We start from the raw sequence: 26964 nt of genomic DNA on the forward strand, positions 1-26964 counted from the left end.
GTTGCTTTCCTTTATGCCTTTGGCGTCGATTTTTTTTTGGGACTTCGTCTAGAAAATAAGAGGGTGGTTTTGCGAGCTGGGGGCCAGCTCAAAATTTTGCCGTAGTCAAAATTTTCTTCGGGTAGGGGAGCACTGTAACAACAAAATTTTAATTCTTCATTTTTTTAATACTGTTTAGTATGTGACCCATATTCGTTTGATACTCTTAACGCCATCTAGCGAGCTCAGTCGATAACAACATGGTCCGGGTTGCTAGATTAAAAATAATTTCGGTGTCTTCCTACATTTTTGGTTTTTTTAATCGAAAGGGGTTTGTAAATTAAAATTGTCTTCAAATATTGTTTTTTCTTTCTATTTAATATTAGTCCAAATAAAGTAAAGAAGAAAGGTAATGTTTTCTTTTCAAAATCACCTAGGATCGCACGAATCCAGTTCGGGCTGTGGCAACTCTGTCATTTGGTCTGTCATATCCTGCCAAAATGAAGGTCGGACATTTTCGTTGGAGTTGTTCCGCAAACAACAAGCCTTTTCAGGCGATTTCTAACCCAATCGGGAGAAATCTTCCTTTTGAGTGAGTATTTTAGTGATTTTTGCGACGAGTTTTGTGCGTAAGATTCAGTTTAATAGTGTGGTGATTTTTATTTTCAGCCCAGGCGAAAAAGTGGGGCACATGCAGCCCCAAATTTAAGGGCCTTTGTGGCCGTGTTTTATAGACCTCGCTTGTGTCGACATATGTTGCAGAGCACCCTTTGCGGGCCATTTTTCCACAGCGAGTAAGTTATTATTTGTTTTTTTTTTAAGAGTTAACCTTCCGCCGCGCTGGTCAAATGTTAACCTTGACCTGACGCGTGCCGTTCCAAATTCGAAATTATGTATGTCTGGACTCCATTTTGTTGCAAAGTTATTTAGGTTCCAGCGTTGCTAAAGCGTTGTGTACTCTTGTCTTACTATTTGAAAACCTTTCCAGGGTCTACATTTTACCTGCAAATCCGCCTGGCGCGGGTTTTACTTCCTTGTGTGCCCGGTTGACAACATTGACTGGTGATCGGCGGGTGCTGCCTTGGCCTGTACCGAGAGGTTGACGACGTGGCGGTGTTGTTGGTACCCTAAACTCTGCGGACCAGGTCAGCTACTTCCAAACTTTAATTTACTTCTACGGCGCCCAACAGTATTCTAGTTAAATTGCAAATATTTGAGTATAAGTGTTCAACCATAATATTTTAGCCGCTAACCCACATTCGCTCTCTCGTCCCTAGTGTAGTCTCAGGTTAGATAAAATTAAGAGCTAGTCTAAGATAACTGCAGTGTTTGCAAGGCCCTTAAGGCCCTAGTAATAACTTTCCTTGTTTTTTTTTATAAGAGAATAAACGTTGTAATTACAGTGGTTGTATTTTTCTTTTCTCGCCTTAAAATCTTTAGTATAGCCACCCTAAAATAATTTTGGTAACAACATATTAGATGACTTGCAAATCTCAGTAATTTGTCCGAATGAAAGATGGACATACTCAACACTCACACAAGAGCTGTTGACATCGCCATAATTGATTCCATGCGCTTAAGATAGGCTATTGTGCTCACAGCAACACACTTATCTGACAATATTAGTCCTTATCTCGTCGCAATAAGGCTCAAACAGGGTTAGTTAACTGTGCCAACGATGGACTGACAGTGCGTTCACCCCTGAAGGGTGGGCCTTCAGTCATAGAGCTTCCCGCAGTATAAATATTACACACAGTATATTGAATTAACGTGCACGTGGCCAGAAATAGCCTGGTAGCCTAGCCAAGGTGACGAACGTAACGTAACGGTTTGTGTCTCTCTATCACACTTACATATTAGTGCGACAGTGAACGTTTCGTTTGCTACAGAGCGTTAGCGAGTGTCATGTTGGCTACGCACCCTGCTACCTTTGGAACCAAAGTGTCCTTACAGTAGGTAAATAAAATGTTTGATAACTTTTTTATATAGCCTCGTAATTCCCGGCGTTCTTGTACAAATAGGTATGTACAAATTAAATTCGAGTTGAACTCTTATGAATAAAAAATTAATAAAAGAAAGATCTAAATTCTAAAGCGCCATCGCCAGAATATATCTGGATTAGCAATGTACAAATTGCAGAACATTCCCAAAAAGCGGAAACGTTCTCGAGAATGTTCTCAGAACATTCCTGCAACATGGAAATTATTGTTTAAACAAGAGAATATACTTGAAATAAAGTTTAAATAGGCATAACTTAAAACTAAATGTTATTATGCATATATTATTGTCTATTACAGTTAGCTATTTTGTTGATGTGATAAATTTACCAATAAGTTGCTTAAATTCTCACTTTATATCACAGAACATTTCGAATTTCGACAAATTTTTCCAAATTTTTTTTTTTAGTTTCATTAGAATCTATCTCCCGCCATGCCAAATCTCAGCGCGCTCGGACCAACTTGAAAAAATTAAAAAAAAAGTCGGCCATTTTGTTTTTTTTTAATGCAGTTTGTTTTGTCTCGGGGCCCTCTATGACATTTGGTCGAGCACCCCCCACCTATCACGCACCGTTTAAAAGTTGCCATACAAAATAAAAGTGGCCAGTTTTCCCGCAATTGTAGCATTTTTCAAAAAAAAATATTTTTATAGGTATCTAGGGGACCCCGAGATTCCGTGACCAAAATTTCAGCGCGCTAGGACAAAATTCAAAAAGTTTTAATAAAAAGTCGGCCATATTGAAAAAAAATGGCGGCGTCAAAAACTCCCAGGGTCCCTCTATGACATTTGGTCGAGCACCCCCCACCTAAGTCTGACCGTTTGGCCGGGCCGTCATACATTTTTCTGACCGGAAGCGGACGACCAAAAGTCGGAATTTTCTGGGGGTAAGGACTACACCTAAACTATCGTGAATATTCATGGTATAAACTACGATAAATAAATAAATTCTCGTTCTCGAGAACATTCTCAGAAGTTACCGAGAATTTCTCATGTGGAAAGTTTCGCAACTTTGGAAAGTTCTCGTGCGTGCATTGCTAATCTGGATCTTACAAAGTTAATTATTCCTCCTTTTTCGGAAATAATTCAGCTCATGTCAAGAAAAAAAACACTACAAATATGCAAATAAAATTGACGGGAAAGGTGAAGAATAATAAACTGCCTCAAATACTTATATTCTGAGTTCGACGTAGGGGTGATTTGTCACGGCTCTAGCCAGTTTGACATATTGTGAGGGGTTATTATACCTCCGTCTCAAGGTAAGGTGAGATACACTTTTGTTCTCCCTTAACGTAGGTAGGTAGTAGACTTACATACATTGTACCAACACAACACTTTGTTCTTTACATCGTAGCAAATCATGGGCCATGGGGTTGTGACATTTGACGGATAAAAGACTTTTACTTACAGAACACTACAGTTAGTAATGACAGTCGTAATCACAAGTAAACATAAGATTTCTTAAATATAACTGTCATTAAATTGGGAGGTTGGCGAACTACCTAATAAATTTTTGTAGACCCAGCACTTTACACTTCAAAACAACATGTTTTCCTATAGTCGCACCAAACAAAGTCTGCAGCGGATTTGATAGCCCACGCAGTGTAAGTGTTATGTATACGTCATAATTTCATAGAAGTTTGACGTTTAACATGACACTTGCACTGCGTGGGCTATCAAAATCGCTGCAGACTGTTTACGGTCTGACTATACCTAAATTGAACTAACAGTACTTAAGTACCTTAGTACCTGCTACGTCGCCACAGTATAATAAAGAGTACTAAGGTCGCTAAGGTTCGTGGGCCCGCCATATTTTGCCGACCCCCAGCATATTACGTAAACACTATTTTATTTATCACCGCACAGACCCGCGTCTTAAAACGCCCCCTTTTTAAGGGAAACTGCGCCCCTACGCCTAGGGATTCCTTTGGAAATTCCTTAATATTTCAAACAAACTTTCCGAATCAATTTGAACAGACCCCCGCGTTAACCAATTTCGAAGCCCCGAGGCAGTTGTAAAAATACGCAATTTTTGTTTATTGATCTAACGGCAAGAAGCTTTACCACATGCCTGCAGGCCTGTATTTTGGATGGCTTTATCCAAGTGACAAAATATCCGTCACTTTTTAACAGAGCCGATGAAAATTGACGGTTACCGTTTTATCACGCTGTCACGTAGACAAGAATCAATCATCATGCCCGTACTGTACGGATATTATGGTCATGTATGTCTACGTGACAGCGTGATAAATACAGTGTCCATGTCTTTCAATCACGGGGTGTTAAATAGTGACACTTATTTTATCACATGTATAAAGCCATCCATAATAGGCTACTTGATTACGTATGTGAAACTATACGAGTAAGTATAAATTACTCATACTTGTATAATATAATATAATAAATAAATATCTGTGGATCGAGCGTGACGGAGGTCGATTTCCAATTTAATAATCTAATTGGTTTTGATACGACCTTAACGATCGTCTCGGTGATTGGCGCGCATCTCACGCACGACTTTCACAGTAGCAAATATATGTAGTCGTAAACCGCAAGTGGTTTAACAGGTTTAAATGTCATATCATAGCAACATTCGACAAGGTACTAAAATGATCAGTAGGTACATGTACAGCCGACGAGATTTCCCAAAAGCCTTCAGTATCGCAAGCCAGCAATAAGTTTCAGGGCTTATCACAAGTCTCAAAAGCACCGAGGACACAGAGTGCACATTGACAGTAATTTAACTTATGTAAACTGAAACATGGAGATATCATACACTAAAGAAAAATTGGCCAAGTCCACCCGGGTGACAAGTCCTGCGAAAGTGACGCATAGCATGCCAGGTGATAAAAATGCGACCATGATACCGCTTCTGTAGGGCTAATATGGTCGGCTCTTTATCAATTGTCACCATTCCTGTCACATTCTAACAAATATGTAAGTGCGAAAGTGACACATAGCATGACAGGTGATATAAATGCGACCATGATACCGCTTCTGGTGTCTATACGTATATTTTAGCTAATTCTAGGCGAATATTTCCTAGGTAACTTGACAGTGACAGCTGTCTATTTAAATAATCCCTTCCGTTGTTGCGGTCGTATTGTCATTGTCACGTGCCGTAATAAGGGGTCGCGCCGCCATATTGGCGAGGGATAGGTCGTTATTTCCTCGTTACTAATTTATTTCTCATTTTGCTTATATTATTCACCCGCCTAGGCTAGCACTTCTCTTTATATAACGATTTTTTGACGCCAATCACGCAGTTGATGATTGGATAAAAATTCAGGAATATTCAGTTAAGACTTTCATTTGCTAGAAGATTCGTTTTAAAGCGACGTTTTCTCTACCGTAGTGGAAATACTGACCAGGCGATAAGTTATAGTTTACAAGTGACCCGCAAACTAAAGAAGATACTTACACGTACCGAATGAAAACGTACCCTAAGTTCACTAATTAATAATCTAAAAGATCGAAAAGCTCTAAAAGTTCAGTTACTGCTACTAATAGGTATCTACTGAGTTTTGCATGTGCCTTTAAGACTTTCGAGACGGTTTTATGAGCTCTGTTTATATATCTTGCTCAACTCAGGGCTTGTTTCTAATTTGTAGGGCTTGTTTGGTGTTTTAAAATTCTTGTTACTTCTAAATTACAGGGCGGTTGTGTTGGTTTGCGTAGAATTTATACTCAGACACGTTTCTTTTTGACTCGTAACAGTAGGTTTTATGTAAGTCTAAAATACTGGGTAATTTCTGTGAAAAACGTGCCTGAAACACTATGATTTTTACCAATTTACCTGTATAATTTATCATTTAATTTTGTAATTATGTAAATCGAAAAAAGAAATCTATGTTTATTACAAAGAACCGAATGTCTTCTGATCAGACTGTTTAAAATGAAAACCATACAAAAAGCGTGCGTATAACAAACTCGCGGACAATACAAAGAAAATGCAATCTTTTCGCCCCTCAACCGTACTAGAGTCCTGTGTGTAATCAGTCCCCTAAAAGGGTTCAAGATGACCCCCGCCTCGATTGGTCGCACGCGGCGCCATTCTGCGCAGGCCCTTAAATAGTTCCCGTTCCCTTTGCTAATCTATCTCTCGGCCTTGTGAAACCAAATTATGGGAATAGTGACGGCAATTAATTGCAGGATGTTCATAAAACAAGTTACTACTAGGCATTAAAAATGTTTGGAATTTAGAACACACCATTCTATAATCCTATTGTTGACTATATAATAAGACTGAGCCAGATTGAGATTCTAATAATGAGCCTAAATTCGACTGCATCATCAATTGACCAGATCAGCATAGTTTTGCATTGTGAGTATATAATTGCATTGTCATTGTCATCGGAATTACTCCAAATTTCAGAATGAGATACTTACCTGGAATTTATTTAAATTTATTTGAAACACATAATTCATAAAAACTAGCTTCTGAATGAATGAAGATGACTATCGATAAAAACTAACCCCATGTTCTATGTGCACAGCGAGTTTCCTTTACACTTTTAGGACTAAGTTTAGATCAAATATTTAATAATAACTATTTATTACAAACCAACGCACGCAGCAACGCCTCCAACCAGTCCATAATTAACCATAATTATAAACTACCGCACAAGTTATGTATTAAACCTATAATTTACACGCCCAAAGTTCTTATTATTTTCTAACAGTTACCAGTTTAGTTAGTTAGAATTTAATTAGCGATCGATTCTACTACTTATCCGTGAACTCCTAACGCTGCGTCTTACGAAAGCGAACAACTTGCGAATGCGACGCGGCGCGGCGCGGCGCGGCGGGCCCAAGGCGTTCGCGTTCGCAACGAGATCGCCAACTTGAGACGTTCGCGTGTTGTTCGCCTACGTAGTACGCTGCGTAATTTTTATACTGGTTTGCCCGACTCGCTTACTTTAATCCATGGCAATTACAATGCCAGAGCAAGCTGTAGTCGGCGAAAGAAGTTTGGTCGCACGTTTGGTTAAGGGCTTATGGTGTTCTGATTGAAACGATTAGGCGGGACTCACTTGGGAAGGAAGAAAATACTTTTATTTTTCGTTACTTATGGTCTTTACCATTACATATGGTAGCACGTGTTTCACCGGGATTAAAATAACGATCCGAGTAGCTTTCATTGCTCAAGTTGATTCCGTACGAAAAAAATAATAGAATAGAATATTAGAATAGATATAGGTATTTACTTTTTTTTTTTTTTTTTCTCAGTATATACTTATTTATTTATAAGGCAGATACAAACGTTAAAAATAAAAATAAACTAACTTATCTATAAAATAAACCTAAATTAAAACTAAAAACTAAAAATAAATAAAATAAAATATAATTAAAAAATGTCTAGGAAATTGGGCCCCTTTGGCATGGTGCCGAGGACGCTGGCAGCATTTCCTCGCTGTATTGCTAAGCTAATACGTTGAGCGAGAAAGCTGCCAGCTCTTCGGTCACCAGTGAAGTCTTTAAGCCTTTTTGTGAGCTCTTTAAAAAGCTGTACAGCATTAGGACCCCACGGGCCAAGGGTCTCAACCCCAAATGGCATAAAAATATACTCGGGGCCGAGACCCCTGTACTTCTGGGATTTTAGCTTTTCGGCCGCTTTAGCCGCCGCACCTGCTTGGTTACTGGTTCCCGTCAGGTGAGAAGGGGCCAGAGTGTCTACGCAGGTAGCGTCCCACACTAGCACCCTTCCCAAACCCCAAGGAACCAGGGACATGCCGTCCGGTCTCTTGCCGTCGTCTCTCGCTATGCCAGTTGGCTCCAGTAGAGCTGGCACATTGACGGATGCAAGAGACCGGCGGATTATGTCATTCAGTGCGGCGTGTCTTGAGAGGCGGCCAGCACTTTTTTGGCAGGATAGCCCGTGGTGTCCTAATTCGTCGACTTCACTGCCGCAGGGGCACCTGTGTGGAGCACAAACGCGGACTCGGAAGCCGAAGACAGGTCGCGATGCGGAGAGTGTCCGGCGTGAGGAAGGTTCCGGTGTTCGGTGAAGGATAAGCCCAGAGCCAATCACCGGACTCCCTCGACGCCGAAGCCAGTAGTCTGGCCCGTTCGCGGCCTGTGCTACGGCTTAGGAGGGAATTCACTGAAATTTGGCACATAATGTCATCCCAGCTCCTTTGGCAATTTGGAAGAGTCGGGAAATCCTTGTTCGGGCAAGCACTTGACCAAGCTTTCTTGGCTTCGTCCAAGCCCGCAGTCTCATAGTTTGAGGGGAGTCCCCGTAGGATTTTACCTATGAGACTTGCGGAGCTGTGGACTGAAGACAAAAAAGCTGGCAAGGATACACTAGAAATTTTTCTGATCCCTAGCCCACCATGACGGATGGGTAGGGATGCTTGGGTCCAGGAATGGTCGCTGAGCTGAATGTTGAGAATGGATTCCAAAGTAGACTTAATAAGGTCATCTAAAGGTAAAATAATATTTTCGAATTTCCAAATAGGGCTGCAGCGAATGGCGTATGTTAATTTAGGGACAAAAAGGCAGAATTTAAGAATTGTAATTGCGTAGTGAGGACTTATTTCAAGAAGGCGGTTTGATAAGTTTGTAAATTTGGAAATTGAATTTTGTATATAGTTTGGAAAAGATTCTTCGAAAATAGGAGACCCTAGGAGGCAAAGTGTGTCGTTGTTAACTTTTTTTATGTTTGGGGTTAGGGTGTTGAAGTTTTGTTCAATATTGTTGTGGTTAGGGATGGAATTTGGAATGTACAGTTCGCATTTGGTAAAATTTATTTCAAGGCCGATGTTCCTAAATTCGGTCTTGATTGTGGACAGGTCGGAAGTGACAATATCTACGTCACCTCCTAGGGTTCCATCATCTAGGTACCACACGTTAAATTTAGAATTTAGTTTTTTGATGATAGGGTTAATTGCCAAAGAGAATATTGCCGGCCCGAGCGGGTCACCCTGCTGACAGCCAACTTCTGAAGAAAGCACGTTCTGGCGATATAATAATTTTGTAGGATCTGCGTAGGATAGAAGGAGATAGTTGTAAATTTCGGGTATGTTATGTTTTGTTTCTGTCAGCAGGGTGTCTCTGTTTACAGAATTGAAGGCATTTTTAACATCAATTTTGATCAACACCTCGGACGTAGTGTTAGAGAGGTAAGTGCGCAGGGAGTGTACGGCTGCTTCGCACCCCCCTTTGGTGCCAAATCCTAGTTGTATTGGTTCGAAATGAGGTTTTAATTTAGATATTATATGCCGGACTGCTAATTTGGATGCGAGACGCCGAAGTGTTGTACCAACGGCTATGGGTCTCACCCCTCCATCTTTCTTGTTTAGAGCGATAAGGTTGGCGCCGAAAAGAATGGGGACTATATCAGGGTTAATATTTCCGGTATACATTTTATTAATTAATTTTGTTATGGAATTTAGTAGCTGTTCACCAGCATCGCCTGTTGAATGTGAAATGAGGTCTTTCAGATGTTGGGGTGAGATTCCGTCTAACCCGGCTGCAGATCCATTTTTAAAAGAAATAATGGCCTCGAGGGTTTCTTTACTATTGATTTGAAGACATACCTGGCTAGCCGTTGGTGGATCGAGAAAATATGGGGTTGAAGGAGCTGGAGGGTGTTTAGTCTGTAAGGCCTGAAGGGTGTCTGGATTGTCTGGCGACAGCGACTCGCTTGAAAAAAGGAGACGGGCTGCACCTTTTAAGTCTCCGTCGCTGATTTTGTTTTCAATATACTTTCGCCGGTTAAATAGTCCCGGGCTCCTTTGGGTGTTTGCTGTGGATGGCGGAAATGTTTGATTAGAGCAGTTGTCTTTAATTTTTTGGGTAAGTGAGGTGTTAGTGTCGTCTTCATTAACGTGAAGCGTGCGGTATGAGAACAGGAATAGATTGTGCCAGTCATCGATGCTATTGTTTTGTACGCATGAATCAATAAGTTTGGAAAGATGGGTTGCAACTGTGATTCTGGCGCCACGCGGGACTCTTTTAACTAATGGGATACTATGTTTTAAGTTACTAAGATGAAGATGGAAAGGAACTGTTGGATTGCTAGTGGTCGATGGTACGGGGGCGGAAGTGGTGGGGCTATTAGGAGAGATATTTTGAGTGAGGCAATTTCTGTGTGATTTCGTAAAATGTATATTAAGCCCTCTTACGGATTTAAAACTTTTAGTACAAAGGCTGCATGTGTAGTTTGCCGAAGTGCTGTCGCCAGGTTGGGTTGAAGATTGCATCCACACTTATAAATAAATAACTTACTTAGAATGAAAAACTACCTATACAAAAACAACAGTAAATAAGTTAAAAAATTTGACACTGTCACTAAGGGCAGTTTGACTTGCGAGCTGTGACGGGATGTGCGCAGAGATGTTGCGTTGAAGTTGCACGGTGCAAGAACTTGACAAGGCGCAGGCGTATGTTTGATGTTGACTTGGTAACGCGCGCCGTCGGACCAATAGCGTGGAGCACATATGTATACAAAGGGGTTTCAATAATGGCGACCTTTCAAAATGCTTTTAGGCGAGAAGACAGCTCAATCATATGAGCGACTGCGTATATTGTGCATTTATATAAGGGGGAGGCCTATGTTCAGCAGTGGACGTTTTATGGCTGAGATAATGATGATGATGATGATTTATATTGTTGATTGCTGTGGCTAAGGGCTCATATAGACGGCGCGCGAACTTACAGGCATTTAGTTACATTACGGACCATTGAGGTAACATTTATTTCACACGACCACTCAAGTACCTAATTAAACTTGCATGCGAGTTCTCGCACCGTCTAAATGAGCTCTAACAATACCGACGTCTAACCTACTTTACCTATGAGGAAAAGAAATAATTAGCTCATCGTTTCTCGCTTTTTGCTAAACGTCTGCCTGAGGATATACATATTTGGTTTGAATGTTTGCACGGCGGGGTTACGTGCAAATATTTGAACCAAATACCATTGTACCCTCCCTGTTGAGTTAATCTTCAATTTCTTGCTGTCAAGGAAGGTTTTCTCGCATATGCTAATTATGTTGTCATGTGTGTGATATTTTTCGATTTATCAGGCAAAAAAAAAATTTAAAAAACGTAGTTATTACTTTTCATACATCGTTATTTCTCAAGTTTTACAATAATTGGTTATTCATTTCATGAAACAACCAAATTTCGTTCTCCTGAACATTACAAAACGTTACCTTTATGAACGACATAGATAAATAAACCTAATGCTCTTTATTGCCGCACCTAAGTAAAACATACAACTTAAAGAAAATATTTAACTGATTTGCAAGACCGAAGTGATCCCATAAGTGTTCCGTAAACAAAGTTTTGTACGGAACACTAAAAATTATCAAAGAGAGAAAGCAGACCCCAGAGGGGCGTATCGCTAAATTTGCGATCTCTTCCAAATAACCTTATATATGTCGCAGTAAGATAGATATAGCCGTTATATAGTTATAACTTATAACCCTAGGGATATAATTATATGACGTAACATAGTTATACGAAAGCGATTCATTACTATCTTACTAGGTATATAACTATAATACGGCTTTAGTTTAGTGATAGAGTTATATTACTGGATTAAGTTTAGTGAAATAATTGTAAGTAGGAGTGCAGCGGTGCGGCGGAGGTATAGTTATATCCCTAGGGATATAGTTATATGCCGTATAGTACGTAATTACGTATTATAATCATATTCCTAGTAAGATAGTAATTGTAGGTATTAGGAGTGAGGCGGAGGTTTAGTTATATCCCTAGGGATATAGTTATATGCCGTATTATAATCATATTCCTAGTAACATAACTATTATATATATTTTCATGCTGCTATTCTTAAGGGTTTATGAGGCATTGCGATCGATTCACGAAAGCTGGCGCGAGATTTGACAGAATTTCAATGAAAATAGCTGTCACTCTGTAGAAATCTCGCGCCAGCTTTCGTGAATCGACCTGTACTTTTACGTAATATTGCTAAAAAGTATTATACGGCATATAACTATATCCCTAGGGATATAACTATACCTCCGCCGCACCGCTGCACTCCTACCTACAATTATTTCACTAAACTTAATCCAGTAATATAACTATATCACTAAACTTAATCCAGTAATATAACTATATCACTAAAGTAAAGCCGTATTATAGTTATATACCTAGTAGGATAGTAATGAATCGCTTTCATATAACTATGTTACGTCATATAATTATATACCTAGAGTTATAACTATATAACGGCTTTATCTATCTTACTGCGACATATATACTAACAAGTAAAATATTCCGCAAATCACAGCCAAGAAGGGCACATAACTGACGCCGTAAATCTCCGAGTTAATCAGAAGTTCCAGTTGTTCATCCCTAATTAGGCAAGACGGATGGCCTGAGTCTTTATTCTCCGGATAAAGATAAACAATAAAATTGACTTACTTTATTCCCGACAGTCCCCGAATAAAGATCAACAATAGAATTGGCTTAGATATGTAGGTATATTAAGTAAGTATTTATATTCTTAACTTAAACGTAGCGTAAAGGAATACTTAGCATTAGAATCAAGAATAACAATATTCATAATGGCAGGCCTGTAGGACTGAGATGGTCGGTTTTTTATCAACTGGCATCATGCCTGTCACGTTCTAACAAATATGTAAGTGCGAAAGTGACGTATGACATGACAAGTGACAAAAGTGCGAGCATGATAGCGCCGCAGGCCTATAAATATTATGATCACACTTGTCTTATCTACATGACATCGTGGTAAATCATTAGCTTTTTATCGAAATCAAAATTTTATCGATAAAAACTCGACCATGATACCGCTGCAGGTCTGTTTCGAATACTGCGGGCGCAGCACGGGTCCATTTTTATCAACTATCACTATGCGCGTCCCCTTTGCGTATACATACTTGTTAGAACGTGACAGGTATGGTGACAAGCGATAAAAACGCGACCGTGCTACGCCGCCTGGGCACCTTCAAGTCGCAAATTTATGTTGCGCCTCTTGCCTTATTCTGACGATAAATTATCCTTTGTGACATATTTCGCTGAGATTTTTGTACTTGCTTGCGCTTTTATTTATAACATTGTTAGCGTTACAAGCTGACCAAGTGTCTGAATTATTCTAATTGGTTCACTGGTAGCAGTAGCCAGCAGAAAGTGAATGCGTCTAGCTACTTTATATTTCAAGAGTTTTCCATGGACTTTACGGCTGTCACGCGTGGTGGGGCATCTTACACTTTAAATGTAAGGATTCTAATGATACCTACACAGACAAGAGTGTATCATAAGAATCCTGACCGAATGTTTAGTCATCTTTTTTTTCTGCTCTACCACCACACACATATAAAAGGTTAAAACATGACATTTTCTGACATTTTATTTTACTGTATTTGACTTTTACCTTTAATTTTTATTATGATTATTTGATTTTTTTATATTTTTTACTTATTTCTTAATTATTTTAATGTATTATTGTTTACAATCTGACGATCTTTTTGTTATTTGGAAACATTGTGACATTGTTAAATACCATGTAATTCCCAATAAGAAATAAATTAATCTAATATAATCTAATCTAATCATTCCATTGCCTTCTATTCTATCATCTTTTGGAGCGATGGCGCCATACCTTTGTCCTACTCTACAGTAGATGGAGATACTTTTTGACGTTACAAAAATTTAACAAATATCAATGAAAATAAGTAAGTCAAAGGCGTTCTAAAAGTGTTAATCATTTGTGTCGGAAGATGGCAGTAAATATACTGACTACTTCAGGAATCTCATGCCATTTCTTGCAATTTCTGTTGAAGCCTTTATACGAGTAGTAAGAATGAATCGATTGACACCTCATTCAATAAATCAGCTCAGTAGTTTCGGCGCCACGGCGGGATACACAGTAATAATATGTACAACCATAATACCTACTTCTCCATCTACTTCTCCACTTTTTAGTATTCGTTTCTTAGCTCAAATACTTATATAACCGGCAATGCTGTAAGTACCTAGTCGCTTTCAAAGAAGGCAAATAATAAATATGTACATACCAGATGTGTTCGCATTTTAATTACCATATTAATTTTCCTTTAAAAAAAATCTACTTCTGTTGTGCCATTGCGATCTCCGACGCCCGATAAAAAACCGTATTAAAAGAATGTTCCTCTAACTTGCAAATATTGTCGAAAATATTCTTTTAATTTGGAAATAATGAGGGCGAAATATGCATTGCTTCACCGTGCCTCCCGATATTAATGTTTTCTTTTGCCGGTAGTAAATAATTAGCATTTTAATTAAAAACAGGTGTACGTTATTGTGTTTAAGTGAGCGCTTGTTTAGCGCTTTTTATGGACTTTGCCTGATTATGCTTATGTGTACCGTGTACCTGCTTGGAGTCATGGGGTTTTTGAATATTTATCATATATCCTACGTAATTAAAAAGTGTTCTTAGGTATTTACTCACTTTGTTGGCATGAGTTGCCGCGGCTCGTGGGAGCCTGCGGTCCGCTGGCAACTAATCCCAGGAATTGGCGTAGGCACTAGTATTTATGAAAGCGAATGCCATCTGACCTTCCAACCGAAACCCCTCCGGATTGAAAGTCGCACGCTCTTACCTCTAGGCTGTCCACGCTCTAAGTTGAACATATTTATTATCCTGACCGCCGACACCAAAAACCAGACAGAAAATATTTAGCTAAAAATAATACAAATCGCATAAATCTTGGAACATGACCCATTTCCGGTTCTCCGTGGCGCCGGAAGTAGTCTCGGCCCCGGATATGACGCCAGCAGCGACTGTTCATATCCTGTTATGCAGTGGTATTGAACAAACGACATTCAGCTTTAAGTTTATTTGAATAGGGTTTAAAGTAACTGGGTTTTCGGTTTTGATTTATAGCTCTTAGGTACTAATGTGTTTGATCGAGTTTAGGTATCCCTACAATCGATAACATGCCTTAAGTGTATAGAGATGAAGTTGCATTTACTTTGTACAATTGTGTTATTTCTCTGGTACTGTTGGGGTTAGCCTGTTTGTTAATGCCATTACGGAATTTTTGATGGAATTCGGCTCAATACGAGTAGATCAGCACTGAGAGATAATTATTCTCATAATAAAGCCCGATTTAGACGATGCGAGAACTCGCATGCGAGTTTGATACCATTGCGGGTTTCGATTGGTCGGTTGAATTGGACGTAATTCACAGTCCGCAATGTAACTAAAATCGCATGCGATTTCGCGCGCCGTCTAAATCAGCCCTAAGACAACAATATAATTTCATATCTTGCATTTTCAAGCATAAGATTATTGTCTTCGGTCATTAAGGCGTTAATAGACACCCCCCTTATTCATAAAACTTAGGATACCTTTGTTCAATTTGGTTCCTTTCTATCAAACTCAAATGTCAAAATGATAGAGACAAGCGATTATCAGCCGCTTGTTAGATTTGATAACCCCTAATACTTTTGACTGAAATTCTCATCATATTATGTACCTATTTGTGTTATTACACGGCTACCCAAAAAAAAGTGTATTGTTTTCAGTGTTCATGTTTCTGAGTATATTTTTACTTTCTACATTTTATACTCTAATTTAGCAAAACCTAGGATAGTAGCAGATTATTAAAGTTCTAATGCAGCTCTTTAATGCCATAAACTTCATTGTTTTTTGACTTAGCCGAATATTGGGTAGTGAAGATGCCATTTCCATTAAATCCTCCTTAATACTTTGACCGTACTATGTTTTATAATTGTAGTAAGCAATATTTGTTTCCTTAACGATCGGTTCACTCCACATATGTACACAACTCACACACAAAGTGACACACATTCGTAAGGCCCTAAATGACGTACGCTCCGGCGTGAGATATGCCTTTCCTTGATGAACGTCTGTGTTTGCGCCCCAAATTCGCGATGCGGGCTCACCCTTTACGCGGTGAGTCACTGTTGACCTAGTCTACGTAACTAGTGTAATTATTAGAGATGCAACGGATAGTTGTTTGGCCGGATACCGGATACCGGATATCCGGCCTGGACACTGGTCGAATATCCGGTATCCGGCCGCCGGATATTCGGCCGGCGGAACTACCCTACATTTCGGTTTTTCAAGTGCGCATTCTGCAGGTTTGACCTGTTTCCTAGTAAACCTTCGCGCGGACTCATTTCTAGGTTTGAAATGAGTGCGCATGCAAGTCAAAGGAATGATTAAATTGTTTTAAAATAATAAACAAGTACGATTATGACCGTGTCTGTTACTTAAATCGAATTTGTTTACTCCGAAATCAAGCAATGTTACTATCCGGTATCCGGCCGGATAGAAGGTCACTATCCGGTATCCGGCCGGATAGTAAAATAATGGCCGGATAGGCCGGATACCGGATAGTAACCGGATATCCGGTGCATCTCTACACATAATAGTGGCTTGCTGGAATGTTCGGGAAATGGATGCCGTCATTATCATAGAATTGCAGTCGGAACTTTCCGCAGTTTTTTTGCTCAAAAATGTAATAACGTGCACTCTATACCACTGATTAACAATTCTGGGTCATTCTCTAAGAATATGTCTGCGGTCGCGTCTAATTGCCACGATTCTTTTCATACATTTTATATGGTTCGCGGCAATTTGACCGTATAAACATGTTTTTGTGAATGACCCTGCAAGTCTTTCCTTCCTTCTATTCTGCAAGTCGTTGAAGATTACATATTGATCAAAGTAAGTATGCATGAAACTGATGAAACATCTGGCGTCTTTCGAGCGTCGGCGTCTACAATTCTATGGCCGACGTCGACGCAGCGTCGACGCAACTGCACAGCGACGTCATTTTCCATAGCGCTGGACCGACGCCGACAGACGCCGACGCTCGAAAGACGCCAGATGTGGGGGGCCCTTAGTGAGGTAGAGATAATATAGAAACGAAACAAAATTTAACAGAGGTTTAGTTAAGATGTTGCTAAGTTTAATACCTCTATTCATACACCTGAATTCATACATCGGAAGATCCGGTCCAGTCTAGCATGAGTCATCCTTAATAAAGTTTAATTGTTATCACCATAGACAACACCACCCATATAATCTGTTCAGTAGTAATTGATCCGAATCGTAAATATTGCTCCCACAAAACTCGCCCGTCCGTTTGATTGTGTTCCGTAAAAGTTTATTTTCGATACACAGTCAATAGCCTGAAAAAACACTCTATTGTCCCATGTTTTGACAATGTCGCTTAGATTTTATTATGTTAGAAAAATATTTGTAGCGTGTTATGAATGGTTTATCAACCGATGTCGAAGGCAGATTTTGAATGGAAAAATATATTGAAAATAAGCGGGGAAATTTTTGTACTGCTGCTCTGATAATGTAATAATAGACGGTGAATTGATTTTTCTTGACTTTGGATTTTCTAAAGTAAAACAACATTTTAAGGTTTCAAATAAAAATCGCTACTATACAAAGATATATGACACATTTACTTGACAATAATCCTGTTATTGCCTTCGTTAAAATTTACTACAGATACAGTTCCTTTATTAAGAAGTCATTTATCAGGAATACCTACTTGTTTTTAGGGTTTTAAATCCGCTGTGGGATGAAAAAAAAATCAACGAGTTGCACTCCAGGAGTGCCGACAGAAGTGAAAACTCAATGACTAGTCCAAAATGTCTGCAGCACTATGTATAATTTTATTGACCCATCCTCCTTTCTATTGAAAAACTTTAGTTCCGAAATTGCTGGCCAGTGAACTTAAATTTGTAGCGTTAATTGTTTAAAATTCGAATAGAAATTGTAAAGTTACCTTGCAGACCTCGCATCTAAATATATTTGGTCATGATATTTTGAGTTTTATTCACCAGTACTAGAGTTCACTTTTATTAGCGATTTCATCAAGTTGTAGCTTTATTGAATTATACCTACTCGTATTGGAGTGATATAAAGTTAGAATGTAACTGTGAAATCCTCGTATTTCAGCCCGTACAAGATTAGAACATTGAGCTTTATTGCTTAATACAAAAGTCCAGTTTTAAATAATTGACCTGATTATGATACGTTATGACTAAAGTTCTTTGGTGAATAACATTGTCCGTGACACATGACGTCAGCGTTACGTTACGCGTTACGCTGAATCGAATTTATAATTTTTTCCCCACCTCAAAAAGTGCTCAGCGCCGCTAAAGAAGTTTTCACTTCAAAAAACTTATAATTTACACACCACCAAACACCATCTGGGACTTCCAGCCCTAATGCATCACCCAGAACAATTAAATAAAACAAAGCGCCGTTCTTAAACTTTTTAACAACGCCTTCGCCAAAACACTCATTTTCATTTTATGTTCCGTCCAACACTATTCCACCATTTGCCAGAACAGCCTAACTTCATACCACCTCCGTCACATATATTCCCTCATGCGAACGGAAATATTCGAGGCAGTATTTCACACGAAAACATGGTACAAATTCAGCTGCAAAACTTATTTATTATTATTATGTGGAATATGGTAATTGTGTTGTGGTTTTGTCTGTAGTTTTGGGACGAGGTTTCATATAATTATGCGTGAAATATGATGTTTCGTCAGATTTTAACTTTGTAATGTGGAAATACTGATATCCATATTTATGTAGCTTCTCGTTGTAAATAATTAATATTCAAGCTTTTTACGACATAAAATATTTGGACAATCTTCCATATGTTTGAACTAAATATTATAGTACCTATAAGTACTTACATACCACTATCCCTATTGAGAGAATTCATCATAAAGTTTAAAAAAGAAATTTTTGGGAAGTTTTTTGACTCTCAAGAGTAATTTTTTGAAAAATAAACAAAGTTCGATTCGTTCGAAAGAGATTACCCGCGAATATGTATAGCTAATGTCAGTAGGGCTAATATGGTCAGCTCTTTATCATTCGTCACCACACCTGTCACGGTCTAAAAATAAAAAGTGCGAAAGCGACGCATTGCATGACAGTAGATAAAAAAGCGCGACCAGGATACCGCTGCAGGATAAAGGATCTAGGCCAATATTCATTCATCAGTGTCCATTCCCATATTGGCTCTAATATCACATTGGTACCTTAATGAAAATTCTTCGAAACGACAAAGCCACGTGCCAACCGCCAAATTGCCTCCATCCGGACAAAGCTGATTGAAAATTAAACTCGCCAGTCATGGCGTTCGAAATTCGAAAGTCATGAGGCGTATTTTTGTATTAACTCTCCGACTTAATCAACCCGTACCTTGTTTTTGTTGATCGTAATTTTAGTTAAGGAAAACGCCGAGCATTTCCCGTTTAGATTCAAGACAATCTCCATCTCTGTCGCTGGTAGTCTTCAGCGTGAGTCGGAATGAGACGGAGCGAACGTACCAGATTTCGGAATAAAATAACAATTTAATGACGAGAACGGGAAAGCTAATTGCAGATAACAGTATCGTGAAGTAGATCGGTTTTTCTTTCCCGCCCTGTTCAAACATCGTGTGGACATTTTAACGAGATTAAATTTCAAAATCGATGCTAAAACTATTACGAATATTAAACGCCTGTTTTTCTACCTTTTGTTTTGACGACAAAATTATGGAAGGGATTTTGATATGTAGGTAAGTAGATCAATATGGGTCTAATTGCTTTGCATCAATTTATTGTATGGTGAACGTTCGACGGGTTAAAGTTAACGGCGACTTGTACCTTTGTAAGATGGCTCACATTTATTCAACTCACAGAAATCTAGTGATGACTAGAATGTACCTTGACAGCTGATGGTACCTGAAAAAGAAGATGATTTTGATGACAAAGAAAAACACAAATTATACAAGTTTCAGGGACGCATATTTTGGCATTTTCATTTTAACTTGTACTTTAAAACGCGACTTAAGTCGTGTTTCAGTAACGTTTAACCGTCATATTCCTGGCAAAATGTAGGTATGGGATTTGACATTAACCGTCGGTTTTGTGACGTTTGCTAACCGGCCGTTAATGGTACACGTTAAGTGAAAATGCCCATCTACAGAGTATATACCTATGTGAAAACGTCATAAGTGCGCTATAAAATTAGTGAAGGTATACGATATTTGCCCTTGCGCAGCGCAGGCCTCTTGCATGCACATTCTACCGAGATTTTTCCTACGTCGGTATCAAACAAGCATATCGTTTTCTATGGACGCGTGGAACAACAGCAGTTGAAGCGGGTTATTCCCATCGTTCGAAAAAGCCCCATAGCTCCCGAATAGCCCCACTTGACGCTGCTGAATTACAATTAAATCATAAAATTGTGCGAGTTTAGAGCTCCAGGCCATAACTTCCATAAACCAATATACATTTCAACAATGGAACCCAGCACAATGGTCGCTACAGCGTAGATTGCCCAATGTTTTAGTGGAAATAGTTTTACCCGGCTGCAATCGGGCGTATTTCAGTATGACCCCGTGCTAGTGCCGGCAATGAAACTGTCTGCTGTGGGATTTATTTGGCCAGAGATGTAATCCTAACGCTAGCTGAATGTAGGAGATAAACGCTTAGCCAAACCAGTCTAAATAAAACTACTGACCGCGTAGCCAAGATGCCAATCGCTCACGCTCCGAAGCGATCGAAACGCATCTGTCACTGTCGCACTAATATGGAAGAGCGATAGACAGACATAAAGCTTTTCGTTGTCAAAGCGATAGCGACTGTAACCTTGGCTAGGCCGGCCGATGTTGGAAAAATTTCGAAAACTCCTCATATTTTTGTATGGTAATCGAAATTTTACACTTCCATCGTGAAAGTGAAAGTAGCAAGTCTTTATTCTTCAATCTAGGCATATTACTTACAATGCACATATGAAATTATGAATGTCAGAAGCTATCACCGGTCCTAACTCCTAACCCTAAATATGTATACCATCACGGTCCCAAAAAGACACGAGTACCGGCGCAAGAAACTCGGCGGAACTTTTTTCTTCAAATACTTCATCATCATCATCTCAGCCATAAGACGTCCACTGCTGAACATAGGCCTCCCCCTTTTGGGGTGGGGGGGGGGCAAATGCCATAATCGCCACGCTTGGCAGGCGGGTTGGCGATCGCAGTCGAGTACACCGAATTTGAGGGACGCTGCTGCCCATCCACCGGTGGTCTTGGACGTGGTTTAAGGACATACCCGGGTCCTGGACGTAGTTTAAGGACATACGAGTATTCTACTACTACGTATCGTAGTTCAAATACTTAATTATACATAAATTGTAAGTGCTTCCTTTGCTTTAACTGTGAAATTTTCCTGAAATTTCCTAGAACTCTTACAAAATTCTGGTAACTTTCTGCAATAAAAACATCTGTAGGTAAATATAAAAAATTTTTACAAAAAAAAGAAAACCGACTTCAAAAAGGATGAAATAAAATATTATCCTTTTTAAGTCTATGCGTTACCAACTGATATGTTTGAAGTCGACGTCGAATTAGTTGACGTATCTTAAAGTTAGATTCGGGCCGTATGAAGCCGGGTGGAAGCCGGTTACGCAAGAACATTGGGAATGCGCGGTCAAAATGGCGGCCAGTGACGGATCACTCGTTATTCGGAAAAGCTTTAAACTGGGCGCTTTGTGAGTTGTGCCGCAAATTGTCAGTGGCAACTGACGATATATCACTCTCAGTTGGAAAAATAATGTCTACCAGTTCCTGACGGCTTCGCAATGTTTTTGACAGCTTGTGACGTCATAAATATATTGTGCATACCAGCATACCAGAACTTGCCAGACATTAAGTATTATTTTAATACCAGCGACCCGCTCCGGCGTACACAAAACCTTAACAAATCAGTACACCTAAACCTTCTTCAAGAATCACTCTATTGATTGGTGAAAACCTCATAAAAATCCGTTCAGTAGTTTTTGAGTTTATTGCGAACATACATATACACAGACAGCGGCGGGGGACTTTGTTTTAAGGTGTAGCAAAAGGTGTTATTCAATGTATGTAGTACTTAGACAATGGATCGAATTATCCTTCCGAGATTAGATAAGAAACGTAGGCCTCCGCAAGAGAACTTTTGCTAACACACAGATCCATTCTCAAAATTCCTGTTTCCATTCCTCCTAACCTAAAGTTCTAAGTGTACATATTTCGCTCTGTTTGTGGTGTCACGTGGCTTGTTAGGGATGCTGACGATATTGAATCATGGCGCGACGTTGACGGATGCCCCGAGGGACTCGCTACAAATAGCGATACAATGAAGTCTAAAAATATGGAACTCTCAACGTGAACAGTGTAGTTTCAAAAATGATATAAATAAACCTTGTTTGAATGTACCTACTAAGCGATTTCTTTATGCCTTTCTAATGCAGGTACAGAAGGTTCACTCTCTAACGCGTCTATTAAGATCACAGACAAGATAGATATGACCGCAAGGTGGCGCAAGCGCGAGCAGGCGTCCGATCCTTCCTACTGCTAGCGCGGCAACTACTACTGCTAGACACCAAAATTGCTGTGGGCCGCATGTACTTGTAGCGACGCGACGAAATCGCGGAGTGAACCACATCTGCTAACACATAAGAAACGGCATTAATTTTCTTCCTTAAAGGCATCTCTTTAACACATTGAGTGCCGGAAACCCGTTCGGCAGGTTCTCTGTTCTGTAGTCTAAAATAGAAAGAATATGGAGCTGGTAATCCTGGGCTCGAAACCCGTTACATTCGGCCCGATTCGAGCTTTAAGATACGTCAAATATTACGACTAGATACGATATGAATGAATGGAATTCCTTGCCGGCGTCTATATTTCCGTGTTCTTATAACCCGGCAACCTTCAAATCAAGAGTGAACAGGCACCTTCTGGGCGAGCTCGCTCCATCGTAGGCCACGTCTACGCCTCGGCTAGTCTGTGGCCATGAGTAAACCCATGCTTAATAAAAAAAAAAATATGGATTAGATATGTCAGTGTCAAAAGTGACGTTCCTTCAAACAAAACGTTCTCTTTTGACACTGACATATCTAATCCATATCGTACGAGTATCTAGTCGTAATATTAGACGTATCTTAAAGCTCGAATCGACTCGATATTTGTTCCTGAGGCATCGATTTTCAAAACGTGTCTTGTTATTTTAGTGTTTTTCAGCCTAAAAACTTAGCTTTCTTACTTTTAAGATAACAGTATATTTAAATATTCGGAATACTTATGTCCCACAAAATCGATCGGTCCAGCTTTTGTAACGAGCTACAAACGGCGTAGCACGTCTACGAGGCACGTCTACGTTAGAGAAATGCTACGAAATAAACCGAGTCTAACCAAATATTACAAACACTCTAAAGCGAATATCTTTAGACTGCTCAAATGACAAGCAAAACTAAGCTTTAGTTTTATCACTATAAGGTTTATGTTTATTTAAATGTAACCTAAAACCCTTAAGGCATCCGTAGAGTTTGGAAATCTTCGCAAGCTTTTTCCTACATACATATGTACGAATGGGATAGTATTATATGAAAGGCTGGTTTTTGAACAAAGAGGCAAGCAGGCGCTAGCGAAGGGACATCTGAGAGGCGTATTCTGATTATAATGACAGGTTATGATTCTGACATGATCTCTCAGTGTCTAAAACACCAGTCAGTGTGTGTTCAGTGTAGTGTGTGTAGTTTCGTGGCACTTTAATCTTATTTTGTGTTTTCTTTTATACTATGTACTGTTCCGATTGTTTGTGCTTACGAATAAATCTATTCTATTCTATTCTATTCTAAAATGACGTTTCTTGTTGAAGAAGCATCCTTAATTGTTCCAAGTTGGAGAAGGAAAATTCGCAATTCCGAAGTCTCATTACAAACATGCTACTCCAATAGTATGGGTAAAATAAGCCTAAGTAATGACCATTTGACGGCAAAATATGTACAAGAATAAAATGCAGCGTGATGAAAATCAATACAAATCCCAACATAGATAACCACTACAGATATCACCCCAAAATGTGTTGAACAAGAACAAGAAGGGCTGAAATATCCGTTTGTGCGTTTTTCATCCCTCGCTAGCCCCCTGCGGACGAGCTGTAGGGTTGCGACTGTTGCGAGCCTACCTAGGTAAAGTTGTCGAAATATAAGGCCCCCCCCACATCTAGCGTCTTTCGAGCGTCGGCGTCTGTCGGCTTCTGGTCAGCGCTATGGAAAATGACGTCGCTGCGCAGTTGCGTCCACGTTTGCGTCGACGTTGCGTAGAGCAGCGGCCATAGAGTTGTAGACGCTGACGCTCGAAAGACGCTAAATGTGGGGTGGTCCGAAAGTGAGCCGATTTCTCGAATAACGGCGCGATTCGGGAAATGAATTAGAGATGCAGTAGATATGAAATAGTAAAGATATGTGACGTTCTACGGCAAAAGGTACCTTATGGCAGCTGGCGCTGACGGTATTATTGACGCCGCTCCAATATTCAGCCGGGGCAATGGTACCTTTTGCCGTGGAACGTCACATATCTTTACTATTTCATATCTAGTGCATCTCTAATTCATTTCCCGAATCGCGCCGTAAGTTTGAACAAGATCAAGTCGAGGCAACGTTTTAAAATTGATATTGCACTAAGTGTCGAAATATGCCACCATGAGTAGACATTTGTATAAGTATTTTCATCGCACCAGTTCGTAAAGTTTTTTTTTATTTATTATGAAAAAGATTCGTTTTATCCATAAGAATTGCAAAGCCATTATAGGTGTGCAAATTTACTTATCCACATATTCGGCTCGGTTCGGGAAATGAATTAGAGACTCACTAGATATGAAATAGTAAAGATATGTGACGTTCCACTGAAATGAATTCTAGATTCACTAGACATGAAATAGTGAAGATATGTGACGTTCCACGAAAAAAGGTACCTTATGGCGGCTGGCGCTTACGTCGCATAGCGCCGCAATAATATTGGAGCTATTATTAAATAGCGTAAGCGCCAACCGCCACAACGTACCTCTACCCGTGGGACGTCACATGTCTTCACTATATCGTATCTAGTTAATCTCTAATTCATTTCCCGAATCGCGACGATTGGCTCGTGGAATTGACTTTTAAGTGATGATATTGAGTAATAAATATTTAGAAGTGTTTATTTGGATTTTATTTCTAATGTTTTACATTACCTATTTTCCTCGCATTGGGGTGGTCCGTGTGGTGAAAAATGCTTGTTTAACCCTCATGCCTTTAATCCCTCGCTTAGCTTTAAGCTCGAAAATCAAATATCAATAATGAAGTTAGTTAAATAAATTAATTATCGAAGTTTTGAGGTTTAATTTTAAAATCATTCGCTTGTCTGGGTATTAATATTAACACGAAGGTCAAGTTAAACAAAAACATTGCCCCCATTTAAAACTATATAATAACTACTTACCTAAGTATTATTTTACTTTTTTCAATAGCAGTTGTCCCTTCTCTCGGGAACTGAGTGTTTGTTCGTGAATAATATAACTGGTGGACTATTAAACATACAGTTAAGTTTGTAGCCGAGTTATGATTTGTTGTAATTCTCTAACTAATTATACACATTAATGTGCGTGGTACGTAATTTTATTGTTTATTAAAAATAATGAATATTCTACCCTAGCTTTGATATCATGGACGATACATTGACGTATACAGGGTGGAAAGATAAGTCGGGCCCTGGAGGGAAACTACCTTAAATCCTTAAGCTGGCTGGTTTTACTTAAAGGAGACATTCCTTTATTTTTTAAAAGAAACAAAACTGCATTTAGTTTAAGTAGGTATAAGAATACATAGGCAAACATTGAAAAATGTAGGGTAGAAAAGGGGTTTCAATCGATATGTGGAAGGACGGCACCGTCGTCGAACCGTCGGGAATAAATAATTGTTGTCATGTACCTACCTTCGCTACACATGCCTACAAAAAGCATTCAAACATTACAGACCAAATTAAAATCAAACATGGCGGCAAAATAAACAGCAACTCATGAATATGCGGGGGCTTAAAATATCAATTCGATTAATCAACAATTAACGGCCCACAAATAAACTCGTTATCGCTCGGAAAATATCTACTGTGCATTTTAATGCAAATTCAGTACTATTCATTAAAATCCAATATCTTCCATTCAAACAGCGAATAAGTATCACCATTCAGCGAGGAAATACGGCCAGCCTTTTGGAGTGTAGGTGACTTGCCGGTTGACGACGATGTAGGATTTTTTTTTAACTTTAGGTTTTAACTTACCTGTAGTACCTAAGTCCTGAGGGGCCGATTCGACTCGCCAGATTGACAGGTCTTCGTCCTACTCGCTCTAATGTCTTTGTATCTATTGCAATTTCTAGGTACGAAAACTAGTACCAGGCATAGATATCTTATTTATATGTAGGTATGTTAATGTTCAATGTTCATATTGCTCATGTTACTTATTTCAGAATGACGTTTTAAAATGAGAGCGTAACTTCTATAACATGGCGGCGAATATGTTCGTGTCACTCTTAATATTTCCTAAAAACCTAATGGGAGAACTTCGAGTTTAAAAATCAAGGTTACCCAAAATTGCGCCCAACCCAATTACATAAAGATAAGGCCTCTTAATATTCAAACTCACGTCTTATCACCGTTCAAATGTTTCGATTCGCGTTTCAAAGACTCATTAGAACTCAGAGATCCTGTTTTATCAAGCTCATGTGAAAATCGACTTTGTGTCCTATTGGGGAAAGTTGAAAATCGAAAGGCGTTTGCTAAGCTTTGCTTGAGTAGGTACGGTATCTCCGTATATCACAATATGCAATCAACCGATTGAGTGTGATTCCAATCGCACCCAAGTTTAAACAAGGCGTATAATGCTAAAGTCAGTTAAGGTGGTTCGCTTTTCATACAAAATTCAATCAAAGCTCATTAAGTAACTACACACTATTAGTACACAAATATTTCCGCATTTATCTTCTTTCGAATATTCGTTTGCGCGAAATTAACAGGAAAACAATGTTTCATACAGAAATCATGCAAAAATCATACTTAACTTTTCATCAATTTTACGTATGTGTGTGTCACAAATGTCGTGTACAGATACATTTGCGACGTTGCCATACCATTTCCGACGTTGCCGGGCTGACCACGGCTCGAAT

The 26964-nt window shown here is 39.3% G+C and overlaps 1 long non-coding RNA gene across 1 annotated transcript in view; it reads right to left on the reverse strand.

Annotated features, from left to right (window-relative positions):
* LOC134678893 (uncharacterized) overlaps positions 1-26964 on the reverse strand; it is a 75636-nt gene that overhangs the window by 27694 nt on the left and 20978 nt on the right. The window contains exon 2 of the long non-coding RNA XR_010100259.1: positions 19665-19682. This is a non-coding gene — a long non-coding RNA (uncharacterized LOC134678893). The remainder of the gene's footprint in view (positions 1-19664; positions 19683-26964) is intronic.

The sequence above is a fragment of the Cydia fagiglandana genome, chromosome 2, assembly GCF_963556715.1.
Source record: "Cydia fagiglandana chromosome 2, ilCydFagi1.1, whole genome shotgun sequence".
Lineage (NCBI taxonomy): Eukaryota > Metazoa > Arthropoda > Insecta > Lepidoptera > Tortricidae > Cydia > Cydia fagiglandana.